The 19140-nt window shown below is 40.5% G+C and overlaps 1 long non-coding RNA gene and 2 other non-coding genes across 3 annotated transcripts; 2 read left to right on the top strand and 1 right to left on the bottom strand.

The window, feature by feature from the left end:
• Positions 1-1082: 1082 nt before the first annotated feature.
• On the bottom strand, positions 1083-3841 carry LOC145430903 (uncharacterized). Its single transcript, XR_013911236.1, has 2 exons — positions 1337-3841; positions 1083-1253 (listed from the first exon to the last, which is right to left on the bottom strand). It is a non-coding gene; the product is annotated as an uncharacterized LOC145430903 (long non-coding RNA).
• A 12336-nt stretch (positions 3842-16177) lies between these two features.
• trnaa-ugc (transfer RNA alanine (anticodon UGC)) lies at positions 16178-16249 on the top strand. Its single transcript has one exon. It is a non-coding gene; the product is annotated as a tRNA-Ala (tRNA).
• A 1107-nt stretch (positions 16250-17356) lies between these two features.
• Positions 17357-17428, top strand: trnag-ucc (transfer RNA glycine (anticodon UCC)). Its single transcript has one exon. It is a non-coding gene; the product is annotated as a tRNA-Gly (tRNA).
• Positions 17429-19140: the final 1712 nt, after the last annotated feature.

The following is a 19140-nucleotide window of genomic DNA, read 5'->3' as shown; positions in this document are numbered from 1 at the left end:
TAGCAACCCACTCTTTGGGTTTTAGACATGTTTCCCAAAAGTCCTGACTCGTTTCCTCCTCCGTGTTAATAAAGTCCATTACCGGGCCAAACGTCCTCCTCAAATCGCAGACACACGCCCAAATCGCACACAGTCTTGAGCTTTTAGTGCCCCTTTGGTTGAAAGAAAACAGGAAGCATGGAGACTCTGGGATGGGAAGGGATGGCTCCCCTGTCTCTGGATGTTTTAGTTGGATTCCTGTTTGGCCCTAAAATAAGCTTCACTCACTTTTCTCAAGACCTGATTTCATATTTTCATCAGATTTTAGAAATCCAAAAATACAACACAATGGTTCAGGCTTTGGGATATGAGAGAGGCAGTTGAGTTCGTTCCTGCCATGTTTTTAGTATCCCTCCATCCCCTCCTTCCTCCCCCCTCAAGGGGTACCTTGACTTGTTGCTGTGTATTCCCAAGAATCTGCCTCATGAATCCTCATGGCTTTTTTTTTGTCCCCTGCCATTCTTGCTACTTCCTCTGTGAGTTGTATAAGCTGGCCTCTATGAACAAAACCTCCGCTGTGCTTTTTTAATTCACAGCAGTTGAATTATGCTACGGTTTCCACCTGTAGCCATGTTTTCCTCTCGTTCCCAGCTGATTTTTATCATCACAATGAGGACCACTGTGTCTGTCTCTGATCGGAACTCCACTCCTAGGCCAGCTGTCAACATTGTATATGTAAAGTGTAGTGAATACTGTGTTGACTCTATTGCCCAGGATGTGTTTAACAGGCACACCAATGACAAAAACAAACCCCCTGAGAGAGTTTGAATTGGACAGAGTTGCACGTGCCAGCTACGTTCAGATCACGGAAAGTACAACAGAATGTAAAAAATGTATTGGCAACATTTAATACATTCAGTCAGAAATATGTTTTTAATGTGAAACCACTGGCCCTTTGGCATTTTTTCTCACTTAGGCTTTAAGCATGTACTGACAAGTGGGATTTACATCAAAATCTGAAAAGTAAAAATCAGATGGGGTGTCACGGTATGGCATGGCACACCGTGGAAGGAGTGGGGAAGGAGGACCCAGGCGCGGTGCTCTATGTATAGGCAGTGTTTATTTACAAAGTGAAAAACAACGTAGCAATAAATCCCCGTGTTCTCCCAGACTCCCGTGTCGTGTCTCCCCGTGAATAGTCCGTGTTTCTGTGCTCTCCGCTCCCGTGTCAGCACCCCCCGGTGCTCGCTGCTCCCGTGTCTTCCACGCTCCTCCTGCGGGAAACAAAAGACGCAGCCGTCAGGACACATACAACTTGCGGGCATACACACACTAACTCGGTAACAGGACGACTAACGTGGGGTCTCATGCAATGATCCCACGTCAGTGGGAGCTCCAAGACTCTCTTAAGTAGCTCCCCCGACGAGGCCTGATCAGCAGCAGGTGTGTGGCTTCGGGTGTGGCCAGTCCCCTTGCAGGACCACACCCTCCAGGCCTGACGCCGCCTATAAACAGGTGCTCAGCCACACACACACACACACACATATACACAAGCACAGAGAAGGGAAGCAACACCAAAATACAAATAATAATAATAACAATATAATTCATAACTGCTCAGGGATCCTGGGTCGCTCAGACCCAGGACCCTGACATGGGGCAAGGATAACTAAGGGAAAATAGAATTCAGCTCAGATGAATGAATATGATTTTTTATTTTAGTGAAAATAAATATGAGTCTTCTAACGTTATTGTGAAAATGTTTTGTTTTTGTTTTTTTTTTACTAAAATTCAGTCTATTTTTTCATGTTAATGATAAAATTAAAAACATAAATTGCCGTCTGTAGCTTTTTTTTAGCTGCATTTTCCAGATAATGTTTGATAACCACTAACTAAAAGACAGCCTGATTTGAGAACTTGCACAACAAGCAGCAAGTTTATCTACAATCAGTGATATCAAAATAAAACATAACACAGGCTAAAATATCGTGTAACACCAGCTCTTGTATAATGAACATCATTTGGATCACTGCTCCCGTCAAAACTGAAAGCCCAACCACCCCATCCAGTGCTCACCCTGCTTTTGGATGAATGTAGCTTCATATTTGCACAAATTCTTCTTCTTTCAAAATATAATTTTGCTTTAAACAAGCCTGGTAGGTTTTAAAACAAATCACCACCACTGATGGTGAGCACAGCTGACGTAATTCGCCAAACACATTCATGTTCTCCTCAATATGACTTGGGCTTTGTGATAACTTTTGAGTTTCAGCACCAGTTTTTAATACTTTGGGTTATGACAAAATATTTGCTAAGCTAATGAACCCCAGCTTACTTTTTCTTTTTTGCTAATTAGCATTGATGTGCTAGCATCTGAAATTACAAATCCATCCATCCGTTCACCCTGGATAGATTCCCAGTTCATCACAGGCCAAACAGTACAAATTAACCACGCTAAAGATTGCATCTGCAAGTATTCAAATTTAATTTGTGAAGTCCTCAAAAAACAAAAATAAAGAGCTGAGAAGTACACTAAATTAATTATGCTGAAATATTTTTGGATCTGGTGGACAGAGTGAATGACGTTTCTGGTTTTTCTTGGGAAAGAAGACAGTATAAATCCATCTCACTGAGACACGAGGGGGACGAACAGCCTCGCACAGACTCCAGTTGTTTGCGTGTATAAACGAGACAAACAGGCCTGTGTTTTTTTTAATTGTACATCTCCAAAGAGCATGAATGGAAGACAGCCTCCTCTGTTAGCGTGGCGTGACCCTCCTCACGCCTTAAGAAAAGGCAGAGCATTCTTAAGAGAGGTTATGACCCCAGCATAGAAAAGACACAGTGGTGAATGTGCCACACTGTTAGCTAAAGCCCAGCTAAGAGTGAGCAAAGGAGGAGGGATAGGCTAGTCAGAGGAAGAAAAAAAGAAGGGATTGAAGACCAAGGAATATCTGTGGTCTCACTGAGCTACATGCCAAACCTTACTCCGGATACCAACCAGCCCAGGATGCCATGTTCCTTCACTCACTCTTACCCTTTTCCCCCGTTTTTTTAAAGGACAAACAGACCTATGGAAAAAAGGAATGTGTTAATTAAAAGTGTCCAGATGCAGGTGTGTGAGAGGTCAGTCAGGATACCTCCACTTTGGATTTGAGGCCAGCATGCTAATGAACTTGGGCCTTCATGTTGTGTGGTTAGGGCTACACTCACTGAGAAAAAACACAGGATGGAAATACCCCATGTTAAAAACATGGGGAAGAAGCCGAGAGAAAATTTAGAACAATAATGATATCTCCCATAACTCTCACTGAGCCAAGCTTAGAGCGTTTTATTTCTGATACTTGCCTGGCCCCAAATTGAAAATGACAGCATTGATCCGCAGTCATAAACTTGAAAGCAAGGATTCAGATTTGAGTTGAATTTCTTATATAGTGTAATTGCTTCATGTGTTTATCATTTCCTCTTGGAAAATTATTATTCAGCGGGACTAAAAGAGCCTGGGAAAATAGCCCCCCGCCCCCCATAGTTATTGTCATTGCTGTTGAAGCAGAGTAGGAAGTGCATGAAGCCATTTTCTGTTATGATTGTCGAAAAGCTTCAGCAGCCTCAGCGCTGCGCAGCTCTTCTGTGACTGAGGCTCAGACATGTAATTAGGAAAGATCTGAGGAGTTGTGGTTTGGCCTGGCTTTAGCCACAGGACAGGGATGGCACTGAAAGAGATGAGAGGGTGTGTAGACAGAGACAAATGGAAAACTAGCAAATTTTAGTTAGGAGGTTTTGATTGTATCCTGCTGAGTTGCCAGCTTTTTCTAGCATATCTTCACAAGCTAGAAAAATCTTTATAACCAATATGCCTCCATCCGGCACGGAGCATTTAAATATTAGTTTAGTTTCGAAGGGGAGTCACTCATAGTCTCTGTATAATATACAGATGATATAATACCATGAGCATCACCCCAACCGGTCGCAGCAGATGGCCCCGCCCCTCCCTGAACCTGCTTCTGCAGGAGGTTTCTTCCTGTTAAAAGGGAGTTTTTCCTTCCCACTGTCGCCAAAGTGCTTCCTCATAGGGGGTCATATGATTGTTGGGTTTTTCTCTGTATCTATTATTGTACGATCTACTGTACAATATAAAGCGCCTTGAGGTGACTGCTGTTGTGACTTGGCGCTATATAAATAAAATTGAATTGAATTGAACTGGTTCAGCTGGTCTAAGTTTAAGATATTGGTATATTTAGAATATTTTTTGACGATAGACTGAAACATTTTCTCACTGTCTTCAACACCACCAAACTCATTTCCTAACACGAGGTTGCAGTGCATGGGAACGGCCACTCTAAGGCTGTCTCTGCTTTCCCTAGCTTTTAACCAGCCCTTAAAGGAGTGTCAATAAAAATAGCTCCATTCAATGATAATAGTTTTCCCAGAATTACCCGACGTTATCAACATTATGTGAGTGAGCACATATGATCCTATTTATACTGCAAGAATGTTTAGTAAGTCAGTACAGGAGGAAGAAGAAATGAAGATGGAGAGAGGGTGGTGGAAAGCACTGCTTCATTCTTGTGAATTGGAGAATGAGTAAAGATTACAGTGACACTTGGCACAAACAAGACAAGTGCACAGGTGTGGCTAGCTTGCTCTTTGTATCTGTGTGAACACAGAAAGTGAAAGTGACCGCAGGGTGTTTATCTCCAACTTCTAGCATGAGGAGAAAGATCCCACCAGAACTTGGTAGAGAGCCAGAGGCCAGTCAAACAGTTATCTGCATTCCCTGGGAGCAATGGATGGCAGAGAGAAGGATTATCCACATGCAACCTATGCAGACATACTTGTGTGCAGTTCTTTAAAGAGCCGACACTACGTAGCCAGATGGGGACGATGCTGTGTGTACGTTAAATGCTGACTGGTTGAAAAGTGGGCCTGAACAGCAAAGTTCACAAAGAATTGGTAGATGCCTAAAGAAATATTTTAGATCAATAAAACCACATGAAAAGCACAGACAGTGGCTGAGGTGCACATTTTTTATAGTTTTATCACTTCTCAGTTTCACTTCAGCTCTTTGCATGCTGTAACCATAGACAGTGTAAAAAACTGAGATAGCTACCATGATGTCATCCATTGATTTCTCAGGGCCTGTCTTGAAGCCTTGAGATCAGCGTCTTCACTGTTGCTTGGTTTCAAAAAACTAAACATGATGAGGAGAAGTGGGTCTGACTGTCAGAACAAGTCATCATCCAATGAGAATGACATAGATAATCGTCTTTTTTGAAACACAATATGACCAAGATTTGCACAGAAGACTGGCATTTTTCTTCAGTGTGATGAAAAATAGGGATACGCTCCAGCCCCCGAGACCCTGAACTGGATAAGTGGAAGAAAATGGATGGATGACAGAAAATGAGTAAGCCCAGAAACTCATCATGTGTACAGAGTTCAAGAGAGAAAGCCATATTCCCACAGACTAATTATGTTTAATTAGAATATGCTAGAGACCTGTATGCTGTTATTATATTTAAGGTTTTCTATCAAATACCATCTGCTGAGTTAAAAAAAATGAAATATGCAAATGTTTTATAGCTATATAATCTTCTTTATATCATGTTAGCTATACATAGAGTTTTGTGTGAACTTGTATATTTCTATTGTAGCTGATCAGGTATAATGCAAAGTTTTCCTGTTATTGAATTCTTTGAGCAACTTGTCTTTCATATTGCACCACCCAGTGGCAGCAGGGCTCTCTTGACTCAGGTACACTTGTTAATAGGGTGTTGAGTTCTGTTAAGTGCAAAGAAAGTGGATGAAGCCAAAGCCAGCTCGGTTAGCACCATGGTTCAGAGCTCACCGTGCCGTTCATTCCACCTCTTTGGGAAAGAATTAGGACATTTTTTTTCCGCACGTTGTTCAGTAAATCACACATTTTTGGTGTACTTAAAGTAAGCCCCCCGGCCCCAGCAAGCAGTATTAATTTATAACAGCAGGGTGGTGGAAAAGCGTTAGCCGTGTTTATACATTTCAGCTAAAGGAATAACATAAATCCTTAAGTAAACCTAATCTGTCTGTGATTGTAAACAGTCTGTCGCAGTAATGGCCCCAGGAACAAATGAGGACCTCATGGCGGGGCCTCAAGTAAAAACCCTCCACATACCAAACCCGTTATCCATCCCTCCCTCCCTGTCTTGCATTTTACCACTTTCCATTTAAAACGTGCATCATACTCAGCATATATGTCTATTTTAAGAGGGAGGAGATGTTAGAAACTTCCTGCCGCTGCTTTAAACTCTTGGGGCACTGATTATGAAAATGGCAGGGCAATGCAGGGCCAACCCCTACTCTGTCTATCTCCATGGGAGGCTGGGGGGGGGGGGGCCTCCTCTGACACCAAAGCAGGCCAAGCCAGGATCTGTGCACGAGATAAGACAGGCAACAGGAAGGAGACAACCCAGAACCCCGTGCTCCCTGACGTGACAGAGCCACTATTCATTTTTCAGGAAGAAAGAAAGAAAAACAACATCAACAATATCAGATGCAGCATAGGAGAGGAGAAGGGGGATAAAACGAGGAGAAGCAGGCATCTAATGGGCAACTTAGGAAAAAAAAAACATGTCTCTGTTTGTGTTGGCTTGCTAGAAATCGTTATTAACAAATAATTTAAAAATCACCATTTTTTTTTCCAAGTCAGCGAATAATCACACAATATGTCTCCACAAATTAAAGTTGCTGTGGCGTTAATGGCTCCGGGCTTCAGCCAGTTCCACAGGATAAAGAAATGCACTGGCGCCACAGCAGTCCAAACACTTGTTGTTGTCACTACACACATAAATCACTTCTTTCTCTTCATCGCTTCACAGGAGCTGTGAACAATAGCAGGTAAACAGAGATGACGTTGGAAGAAGAGCCTGTTAGCTCAGTGCTGTCCTCTCCCACACACATTCCTAACAGCCTGTGTGTGGAGTAAAGGTGCAGATTAACAGCCACGGTGCCCTATGTCAGCAAAGCAAACATGCCAGGCAGAACAGGGGAGACAATTAGGATCACACACACACACACACACACACACACACACATGCAAATGAAAGAAACTGCTACACTTGTGTGTCAGAGAGCAAGCAGAAAGCCCAAAGCAAGAAAAGACCCATGAATGTCATATACAGTGGCTTGCAAAAGTATTCGGCCCCCTTGAACTTTCCCACATTGTGTCACATTACAGCCACAAACATGAATCAATTTTATTGGAATTTCACGTGACAGACCAAAACAAAGTGGTGCACACGTGAGAAGTGGAACGAAAATCATACATGAGTCCAAACATAAACTGCTGTTCACAAACGCTGTCCATCTAATCTGACTGAGCTGGAGCTGTTTTGCAAAGAAGAATGGGCAAAGATTTTAGTCTCTAGATGTGCAAAGCTGGTAGAGACAGACCCTAAAAGACTGGCAGCTGTAATTGCAGCAAAAGGTGGTTCTACAAAGTATTGACTCAGGGGGCTGAATAATTATGCACACCCCACTTTGCAGTTATTTATTTGTAAAAAAATGTTTGGAATCATGTATGATTTTCGTTCCACTTCTCACGTGTACACCACTTTGTTTTGGTCTTTCACGCAGAATTCCAATAAAATTGATTCATGTTTGTGGCTGTAACGTGACAAAATGTGGAAAAGTTCAAGGGTGCCGAATACTTTTGCAAGCCGCTGTAGCTGACTCACTGCTGGGTTGTGGAGATTTTAATGAAATGTTCATTCAACCATGTTTGCACACAAATGAGTTCACTTCAGCGATTTTGGTAAACGACACTGTGCAGACTGCATTATGTCATAGGTGACAACTTAAATCAGGGCTGTCGAACTCATTTGACATGCGGTGCCACAAACAGACTGCTTTGATCTTACGTTGGCCAGTCCAGTGAAAGTACATAATAAATGTGTAAAATTACAGAAAATGTTTCTGTTGGTTCATTGTCGGAATGATAAAATATGTTTTCATTAATTCAAAGAAAATGTTTGTGTATCAAGTGTAAATTTATAAAGCAGATTTTGAATAAACAGGAACTTTCTGTCATTTAATTGTTCATCTATTACTTGATTGCGTTGGTGCAGTATGAATGGCAAATTATCAATACAGCTGTAAAACCTATCCTAACCTAATCCGTACACTCCTGCACATTTTCTAGAGCTGTCCAGTGGGCCAGATTGGAGTTTTGTCTGGCCGATTCTGGTCCATGGGCCTTCTGTTTGACACCCCTGACCTAAATAAATACTGTTGCACCGTTCACTCCTTTGAGCTCAGCTAACAGAGCGTCACTGCTGCTAAATTGCTTTGATGTGAGTTTCTAATTTTGCAGCTTCACATATTTAAGTCATCAACAAGCTTTTATTATGCAGCAGAAGAAATGAGGTCTACATTCCATCACATTGCAAAACCTCTTAACTTAGAATTAAATATTTTAAGATTTTTATTTCCAGAAAGAACAGACTTTAGTTGTCCCAAAACACACCAAAAAGAATGACCCACAAGCAGTGAGCCTTGAAGTCATGCTTTGCCTGTATGTGCTGTCAGGCTGGTGGTCTCTGGAGTGGAGGATCAGCTCCTTGTCCTGCCTTCACAGTGGGAAGACAGAATGGCAACAGTGTGGACAGAGACATGTGGATTGAGGAGCGGGAAGAGGAGGAGGACCAAGCTGGACTGGACTGGCAGCAGCAGCAGTTTGCCTAGGGAACAATTTGGACCGCATAAGTGTTTGGTTCACTGTTTCACTTTAAAGATGAAAAAAGAAAGAAAGAAAAAAGAAACACTTGGTGTCTGATCGAATGAAAAGGCCCCATCTTGCTGTGAGGTTAAGGGTTGTTGTGGGTCTGAGTGCACGTTTATCTCAGACGGGGACATCGTAGAGGCAACTGCTTGTGGTGAAGTACTGATACATGTCAGTGATACATCATTTGGCTCACGGGCGCGTCACTGCAACTCCCCCTGGTTTCTGCTCCGCGGCTGCTGAGTGAGCCCTCATCTGGGACTCTCCTCAGCTCTTTCTGGGACAGTGGCGCGGCTGCCCCTCTGTTGGTTTTCCTTGGTCTCTTGTGTTCTGGGGGCCTCTGAATGTCTGGAGTTTTGATCTCCTCCATACCTGCTTCATGCCCTGGAGGACGGGGCTGTGGCCCCCCCACACCCTCTAGCAGATCATTACATGAAGGAACCTTTTAAAAAACAAAAAACAAGCGCGTCCATGCTCACAGGTGTACACACGGGTGATCACACCCACAAACTACACCCTTTTTGGCTCCTACCTCAAAGCACACTGTGTTCTGTTGATCTTATGTGCTGCACAATAATGTTTAATATTTAGTATTTACTGTCATATTCCCATATATCATTGTGATGCTGTTTATTCTATTACTCTTGTTCTCTTCTGCTTGTTTTCTTTTTTCTTTCTCAGCAGGTGACCCAGGTGATTGATATATGCTTTTTTTTTCTTTTTTTCTTCTTTTTTTTCTTTTTCTGCTCATTCTGTTGGTTTTTGGTTTTTGCCCTTCTCCCCCGTCCCTCTTCTCAGCTGTTTCTCTTTCCCTTTTTCTTTCTCCCTTTCTTTCCCCCAGTCAAGTCTGTCCCGTATTCAGCAAGTGAAAATAAAATAAACAATAAAAGGTGAATCAAATGGACCATTATGGCAAGGCTGGGATGGTCAATTTGGTAAAGTAAATCCGTTGGGCATCTTTCTTTGCCTTTAGACAACAATTCTGATGGCAAAAGAGCCAAACGGGACAGGCAAGAAAAAAAAAAAAAAAAGATACATCATTTGGCCATATTCACTTTATCAGAGATGTACCTTATACAAAAATAGCACAACGTACAACAAATACAATTTTAAAAGCCTAATATATGCTTTATTTACATTGAAACATGCTTTTAAATAAAACTTACTAAAAACTAAGAAAACCAATTATTTTATAGCCAATTAAAATTTATAACATGCTAAAAATACAGGAGTTACCTATCTGTTACGGTTACATGTTTGAGTTTTTTTATCCAATAAAACATACTGCTCTTCTGCTGGCCAGCTAATCCTAGACATATCTATATCTATTATTAATGATTTTTAAGAGAGCTTTTTGAATCTGCTTCCACACTCTTGCACATCCACAGATACTTTTTGAGGGGCTCGTTAGATATTAGCCTGATGACATACACTTCAATAGCAAAAACACCAGATACTGTCGCTCCGTAGGGACGTTCAAACTCTTGGCATTGAATTTTCCAGTAACATACGAGTCTACTTTTATGGCTATGACGGTGTGATAAAAGTAGAACTGCACTCGCGTTTTTTCACAAGACCAATCTGTTTCTTTAAAAACATTATTAAACAGTGAAAATATGTACAATGGTAGTGTGACGATGCTGAAGAATATCTCTCTCATTCTTTCTGTTTCACTCTCTTGATTTTCGGCAGATGGCCCCGCCCCTCCCTGAGCCTGGTTCTGCTGGGGTTTCATCCTGTTAAAAGGGAGTTTTTCCTTCCCACTGTCGCCAAAGTGCTTCCTCATAGGGGGTCATATGATTGTTGGGTATTTCTCTGTATGTATTATTGTAGGGTGTACCTTACAATATAAAGCACCTTGAGGCGACTGTTATTGTGATTTGACGCTGTATAAATAAAAGTGAATTGAATTGATTTATTGTTTACAGTTCTGAGGACGGTGGAAAGTGAATTGGACTCTCTCATTTGGCTTTAATGTAAATGTCATTGTTGTGTTTAAAGACTGTTTAAAGACTCCAGAATTAACTAATGCTGTCAACTGAATGAGTAGAAATAACTGCTACGTCCAAAATATCTATGCCGTTGAAGCGATATTAACTGATTTTAAACAAGTGCTGCGCTTTACTTTTATGTAATACAAATTTATACCACAAGATGGCGCAGTTAGTGAGCAGAACCTATATTTGATTAGAATAGTGGCCTGACAAAAGGATAGGTCTAATGGTTAAATGTGTGTAGAGCTAAAAAGAAATCAAAGGTTAAAGAGCAATGCTCATTAGCCATCTTAACGCACTTAGTTGCAAAGCACTGCACCCGTGGTGACATTTTTAGTCAATTTCTACAGAGAATAAATATAAAAAGTACCTTTAACAATCCAACTCTGTTTTGTACATTTTTTCTTGCCTATTTTATAGAAATAATAATAAAAAAAATGTTAATTACATGAAAATTCAAACTACAACATGTAAATTTCATGCACTTTATTAGACTCTATTGCTTGCTTTTAGGTACGGTTTCAAGAAGGATTAAATGTTTGCTGTTTCATTTTCACTGAAATATACTGATTCAAAATGTGGATATTTGTTTCCCAAATATAAACACATCACTTAATCCAGTTGCAGTGTCAACGTGTGTTCCTGCCATATTTCTGGGGCATCCATTTCCAGTCCTGTTGGGAAGAACTAAGGGGATTTTGTGTAAGTTTTGAAGGCACAATCAGAGATTACTCAGAGGCAACATATATGTACTGCAAACTTAAACTGGGATTTTTTCCCTTCTTTTCTTAGCATTAGGGGCCGCAGTGAGCACTGATATTACATGTTTTAAAAAATGCCCCAGGCGCTATGTGTAATGATCTGTAATGTATACTGTGTGTTTAGACTCCATCTTCATGTTTCTCTGATCCCCAGCCTGCGTTTTATGATAAATCTCTCCACAAGGAACAGAATAAACATTCTTATTGTTAATTCAGATTTAGTGCTTATATTTACATTTGTTGGATGGTGTTTGAAAGCAGATGTGTGGAAAGTCTTATGCAATAAAGATTAACGTTAAATTGATACTAAAATAACTACTGCACGACCTGTTAAATCCAACCTATATTCCCCATTCCTTCAAGCAGATCCTTCTTTTCACTTGTATTTACACAGACATGAATTGCACTCCAGTTTATATAGTGAGGAACAGATAATGAGTTGGCTTGTTTGCTCTGTAACGACAGAAAACTACGAGGGAGTCAGAGAATTGTGAGGTTTGAATTTCAGAGAGGGACCCAAAGGAAGTCATAAAGTTAATTCTCTAAGACAAGACAGTGGATGATTAAAGCTAAACAAACAATATTGTTCAGTGCAGGGAAGTTTGACAGGATGTTTGGCCAAGTAACAGCACAGAATCACGTCCGCTGGAAGGCATGGTGAAGTTTCTGCTCGCATTACTGCCATGAGGTTGCATTCAGGAATTAATGGTTTTCAAAGTCATTATGGAAAACTTAGCAAACAGAAGCTTGTTTAGACGTGCATTACTATCACTGGCATTCACTTGGAGCCTAGGAGCCGATGTAAGTCATTTATCTTATGACTTACATAAGATAAATGACTTACATGACTTACCTCTTTATTTATATTTATATAAATAGAACAATGCATAATTTTAGATTACTTTTAGTTATTCGTCTATCTATTTTATACAGCTCATCCAAGCCTCTTCTCATCTGCCTGTAGTAGGTTATGACTCTTTAAAATGGGTACAGATTTGTTTAAATTCAGATCTATACTCTATGGACCAAACTGATATTAGCCATGTAAGCTCCGTCAATAAAACGTCCTTTTTTTCCCACCCTCCAAGTCACTAGTGTTAAACTTTTTTAAGGGGCCAAGACATTAAATGATCCTCTAAACACCTGCGATAAGCACTAATGTCAGGCTTTAAGTCTCTGGGCTTCTACAGTAGCATTATGTTAGAGTGTCCATTGTTAGTCACGGGTAGCTTACTGGCTTGTGCAGTATTAAACAACACAAACACAGAACAGGAACACCTTAATCACAGAGCAGCTAGGGCCAGTAATGTGATACAGAGGGATCCAAACTAGTGACCTAATGAGAGACATCTGTGATTTCTCTACTGTAGTCTAGCTGAAAATGTCACTCTCACACTTCAGCAGATTGGTTCTTTATAGTGAATGGAGGAAAATATATCTGACAATTGAACTCTAGGCTAAATGTACCCAACATGGACTTTCTGAAAAGGTGTCTAGGTAAGGCTTGATAAAATATCATGAACAACTGGGAGTGATTTCTTTGAAGAGTCTTTGGTACAAAATCAAAATTGAGAAAGAACATGTATTGAGGACCACCTGGCATAACTGCGACGCATTCTGTGCTAGTTTCTGTGTAATCGGGCCAACTAACATGTGTGAGGTCTGAGATGCACAAAGGATTCATTTTTCTAATGAGTGCTGACATTAAACTAATGTAAACTACTGGCTTGCCAATGTGACAATCACACCGGTGTCACCAGATGGGCTCTGTGAGAAAATACTGTACTTGAGATAGTACCAGTACAATTTTCCACATGGTGGCATGCAGAGTGGAAAGTCACCTAAAATCACAAAAGAAGGCTTTAAAGAGCTTTTGTGTTTTTGCTTTATTTGTGTCTGTGAATCTCACCCAGAGAAATACTCTGGAAACAGAGTTTGTTTTCCTGTATCTGAATGTTTTGGCTGTTTTTTCCTGCATTTCTCAAAGTGAAAGGGCATTGGAGTTCTGTTTGTAGGGTTGCTGTTCCCCCGGGTGTAAAGCCGTAGAGGCCATACCAGGATTGCTTCATCTGAAAACAAGCAGCCGTTCTTTGGTAAGCCCATGAAATCTAGGTTGTTTTGGTTCACTGTGTCTGTTTGCCTTCTCTTAGTCCTAATATTCCAACTCATCACACAGAGAGGGAACCTGGCATGTGTATTCTCTTGGGCTATAAGACTATTCTGGAATTTGATTTCATTTTCATGAAATGCAGATGTATAACTCACTTTGTAAATCTTTCTGAGTGTGCGATGAAAGCAGGTACGTGTGCACATTTTTAGCATGTTCAAGTGATATTTACAAGTTAATCAAACAGTCTTCAAGAAATGGCACAGGCGTTGATACCTGCCTACAGCCTCATGAATCATACAGCCTGTGCTTGGGTTTCTGTTAGGACAGTGTACGGAGAGGTTTTCACCCACTGCAAACATGGTCCCATGTGCATCACTGAACATGGATGACAAATGCAATCGTGGAATACTAGTTGGTTGATAAGTCTACTGGAATAAGGATTGGAGTGACAGTAGAGTTCACGAGGAATGGGATAAGTGTGAAAACAATCAAAGATAAAAAATACAGCATGAAAAGTACAGACAGTGGACCTTTTCCATTGTTTTTAACACTCAGTTTCACTTCAGCTCATTCTATGTTATGACTTCACACTTCTGACGGACCAACAACAGCATCAACAAGAGTAGTCCACAGACCGGTTGTAGCACATGTTTTTGATACTACCCCCATCTGGCAACAAACACTCTCTGCAGGTAGGCAATTATCAATCAGAGTTATTATAGTCAGAGTCAAAAGAGCAAACCAATTCATGCGAAAGCAAATAAAGTCAGAGAGGTTTGCTGTCCTCTGAAGGACACAACAACATGCAAAATTTGTTGCCAGTGTAAGTTCAAGTGATCATTTCAGTGAAGTAAAAGTCTCTTTGTGGAAAAACATCACATAAGCAGCTGCGGAAATTTCAGTTGCTCTAAATGATGCCGTTCCATCAGGGCCATGCAGTAAATGTGCCCGCTGGCTTGTTCGTGGTAGCACAGACAGAGCTTTGTCGGCTTGACAGAGGAGCCCTGGCTCTGCTAAGAGTCCATATTTGTATGTGATGATGGAGCAACACAGACTTGAAAGAATAAAAACTGCTTCTTTTGTTATTTAATTTCCATCAGATGCTTGAATAATTCAGTTTTGGAAGGATTTGTTTGCTGTGACTGTTCGCATGAAAGAAGAAGAAAATATCATTTCTGAATTATTGTCCTAAATAACTTGTGCAAGTTCAGGTTGGTGGCACATCCACACACAGCAGCTCTATACTCTAAAGATCGATGCTTTGTTTGCACCCAAAGTTCGGTTGGCTGCACGCACCAGTGCTGACAAGCTTAGTTGACCCTAACACAGTCACTCAAATATGTGTGCTGCAGGTTATCCACACTGTGCAGAGACATAAATGTGTACAGTTAAGACTGGGTTTGCACACTGTACTGCCTTTCCATCACATGAGTTTTCACTTGCTGCTTCTGCACTCGACACAAAGACCTCATTGTGACCAGCGGGATTCCACTGCTATAGTCCTAGGTGAGATTATACAAACACACTTATATGTGTGCTCTACATCAGCTCTAAAACGATCTTACACCAACATATAAATACTTGCATTATAGATTTTTGTAATGTCTAAATGCACAGAGCCACACAAAGAGGGTGCATGCTGTTCATTAGAAATACTGCAGGTTGGATTCACATTGCCTCTGCAAGAATCAAAGCCAATATTGCCATCTTGTGGAGAAAGCCCCATACAACACATTAAAATAGTTTAGAGATACCAAGTACATATGCTGTCATTTTTAAACAATAAATGTTTAAAATCTAGTTTGGCTTTACAGTTGAAAATAAAGTAATTTAGATTGTTCTTCTAAAAAAAGAGTTTAATTTCATACCCACAGTTGGTTCATCAAAAGATTTCGCGGTAGCCTGTGTTAAATAAAAACACTGCCACATGTTTTATCTGGTCATTGTGCTTATTAGAAACTGTATATATTGAAAGCTGGCTTTTAAACAAGCATGAAATGATTACATTAAAAAAAAACATCTCTTTAGTCCCAAACTGAAGGCGACAATCCGACACATTCAGACGTAGTAGTAGATGGAATTATTGAAATTATTATTTTATTGATAAGTACTCTATGTCTAATTTGGTTGTATTACAACTTTCTATGTTGTAAGTTATATTGGTTGCGCAGCCGTTAAGTATCAAATCTGTACCAACACTCTCCACATTATATCAAACAGTTGCATGTTTAGAAATGGAGCTGTTAGACAGAAAAACATCTACTGGTTTTCCAATATATTAGTAATTGTCTTTAATCATACTTTAGACCAACCTGTTTTACTTCTCCTTTCATTTGTGCTTTGGCTTGGGGAAATTGTTTCTTGATAAATTATAAATTCACTTTCACAATATTGTGAATTATAGCAACATCATCTTCTGTACAGTAAGTTCAGATTGTTATGATGATGATACCCAGCTCTACCTGTCTACCAAACTTACAACCATTAGTAAGGAAATTACAGGAAATCAATTTTCAATTGTCGCGCAATCTTCTCAAATTACACCCTCTGAGCCGAGTTGCCGAAAGCGGCAGGTCGAGGGGATGTAGCTCAGTGGTAGAGCGCATGCTTTGCATGTATGAGGCCCCGGGTTCAATCCCCGGCATCTCCATTTTCTTTGCCTGCAGTCCAGCGCACTGCTGCTCGAACAGCTTTCCTAAATGACACAAAAGATGGGTAGGGGAGAATATACGTCATGACACTAATCCCCTTAACAGCGTGACGCTGGTTGTCCTCCGTGTTGAAAGAGCAATGTCTCATTGGAGAAACCAAACAGCCACTTCATAAACGCAAGGCACGACATAGAAGAGCCACCTCAACAGGACAAGACTCAGCTGTACATCTGTATCTGAAGACCAAAGGTCGCTCTTTTGTGAATGCCAGTGTCTACGATTTGGACAGAGAAGACAGATGGTTTGAAAAAGGAGGGAAAGAAGCCACCTATGTCCACTGTGAACGACCATCTTTGAACAGAGGCGGTGGCTTTCCACACCAAGTGTCTGCCACCAATAATCCAGTTTTGAGATCCCTTCCCAGGCGCCTGAACGCCCATTCAAATCTTTGGTCATTTGACCTCAGTCATATGACAGAGCTAGGCAAGGTCTTCACCCGAAACCACTGTTGATAATGACCCACACCCGTCCACGGTTTCTCGGATGAGTGTTGAAACGTCTTCAAGAAACTTAAAGATGTCCCGACGCTTTTGTTTCCAGGCTCATTAAACAATGTGCTTAAGTCGGACTACAAAATGCGCATCTTAAACTCACCACTATGTGTTCTAACCCTGTTGAAACCCTGTTTTATGAAGGCAATTTAAACGAGAACAGCATGTGAAAAATACCATTTCATTACAAAGGTTTGAATTCTTAAGCAAAAGGAACATTTAGCGCCACATTTATGATCAGATTCATTTCTGCAGCATCGCAAAGACTTCTTTTGACGTTAAAAAGCTGCTAGACTTCCTGAAAAGACTCAGAGTAAGTTCTGTGTCTGAAAGGCGTGGGGTGTTTAGGATTGTTGTAATTGCAATAAATAAATTCATTACTTGTTCCAGCATGTTACCTCCCTAAATCAACTGAACTATAGAGAACGGTAAACACACTTTGATCAGTTAATATAGATCATCAACTTTAAATCTATGTTCTTCATACAACAGCGATTCACTTCGGAGCTCAGAGGTGTTTCGGTCAGTTAGTGTTTGATTTTCAGGGCATTCTGTGCGATGGTGGTATAGTGGTTAGCATAGCTGCCTTCCAAGCAGTTGACCCGGGTTCGATTCCCGGCCATCGCAGCGCTGGATTTTTTGTGTCTATCTTTGTTTTGTTTTGTTTTGTTTTGTTTTGTTTTGTTTTGTTTTGTTTTGTTTTGTTTTGTTTTGTTTTGTTTTGTTTTGTTTTGTTTTGTTTTGTTTTGTTTTGTTTTGTTTTGTGGGGGTGCCTTACTCTAATCTCATCACTGAATCAGTGTTACTGCAGTTAACTAAAACCAAAGTGATAACTAAAAGTAAATGTGAAAAACCGTTACCGTTTTTGAATGTTTTTATGCAGACTTTGAACGTCTACAAGCCTGTGAGTCTGTGTCTTGCCTCTGACATTATGCCCTCCATTCAAGAATAATTAATAAAGACAAAAACTGAAACTAAACTAAAACTAAACATCTACAAAAAATAGAAATTTTAGAAAATAGAAAACAGACTAAAAACTAAACTGAATTCAAATCAAAAAGTTAAAAGGAAATAAATATAAAAGCTAAGAAGAAAATACAAAACACCCTCTGAATTGTTTTGAAACAATTTAGCTGCTGTCTGTGTTAATCTGTTGGAAAATGTGTGGTTAACCTTCAGTATGAAAATGTATTTATTGATAAATGTCCTGACTTCCAAATAGAGTGAAAGTAGGAGCAAAAATTTTAATGCCAAAAAGTATGCATGATATGATGAGCATCAAGGTGAGGACATCCTGAGCACACTTAACCTCGTATTCCTGACAGCATAGTGCAGTCATAAAACCATGTGTCCAGCAGATGGTCCTCTTACTCTGTTCTGTCTCTGTCTGACTGTCTCGGGTTGCATAGGAAATTTTGTACATATCAATCACTTTGGTTTCAGATTGCCTAATATTTAGTAAGAACATCAGTTTGACAAAATCAAAGAGGATGCTGAACATAAAACCCTGCTAACCCTGCATGCAGTTAAAAAACAAACCGTATTGCAGTAAATAACACACAAGTACCATCTATTTTTCTTTTAATGTAGCCATGCTTTCATATTGTTTATACCAAATTCTGCAATTCTCCAATCGTGTGTTGTGCAAATTTGGTGAAGCCCGTGTGAAATGTAGCTACAGTTTCCCGTTCTTAGGTAACAGGCATGACATCCAGTGGGGTCTTCTTCTGTCGACATTGTTTGAGGTTCTCAGAGATGCTCTTCTACGCTAACTGTACGGGCAGATCATTTGCATTTCTGTTGCCTTTCACTCAAAGCAGTCTGGCTGTTTGCCTGTGACCTCTGTCATTAACAAGGCAATGCTACATTCAAAGCCACTTAAATCGCCTTTACTGCTGCCATCTGATTAGCTGACTAGATATTTGCATTTAAGCAGCTGAACAGGTTAATATATATTTGAGGTTTTTCTTTAAATAAAAAAATATAATCATCCACTAAAAGCTTTTTGTGTTGACTGTCACATGTATCTATCCATCCATTCGCTTCCGCTTATCCTTTCCAGGGTCGCTGGAGCCTATCCCAGCTGTCATAGGGCGAGAGGCGGGGTACACCCTGGATAGGTCACCAGTCACACACAAAGACACAGACAACCAGTCGTACTCACATTCACTCACAGATTCACACCTATGGGCAATTTAGATTAATCAATTAACCCATCCCCACTAACTGCATGTCTTTGGACTGTGGGAGGAAGCCAGAGTACCCGGGGAGAACATGCAAACTCCACACAGAAAGACCCCGGCCTGATGGTGGAATAGAATTCAGGACCTTCTTGCGGT

The sequence above is a fragment of the Astatotilapia calliptera genome, chromosome 9, assembly GCF_964374335.1.
Source record: "Astatotilapia calliptera chromosome 9, fAstCal68.1, whole genome shotgun sequence".
NCBI classification, from domain to species: domain Eukaryota; kingdom Metazoa; phylum Chordata; class Actinopteri; order Cichliformes; family Cichlidae; genus Astatotilapia; species Astatotilapia calliptera.
The sequence above is the reverse complement of the archived record's forward strand: the minus strand, read 5'-3'. Positions and strand labels throughout refer to the sequence as shown.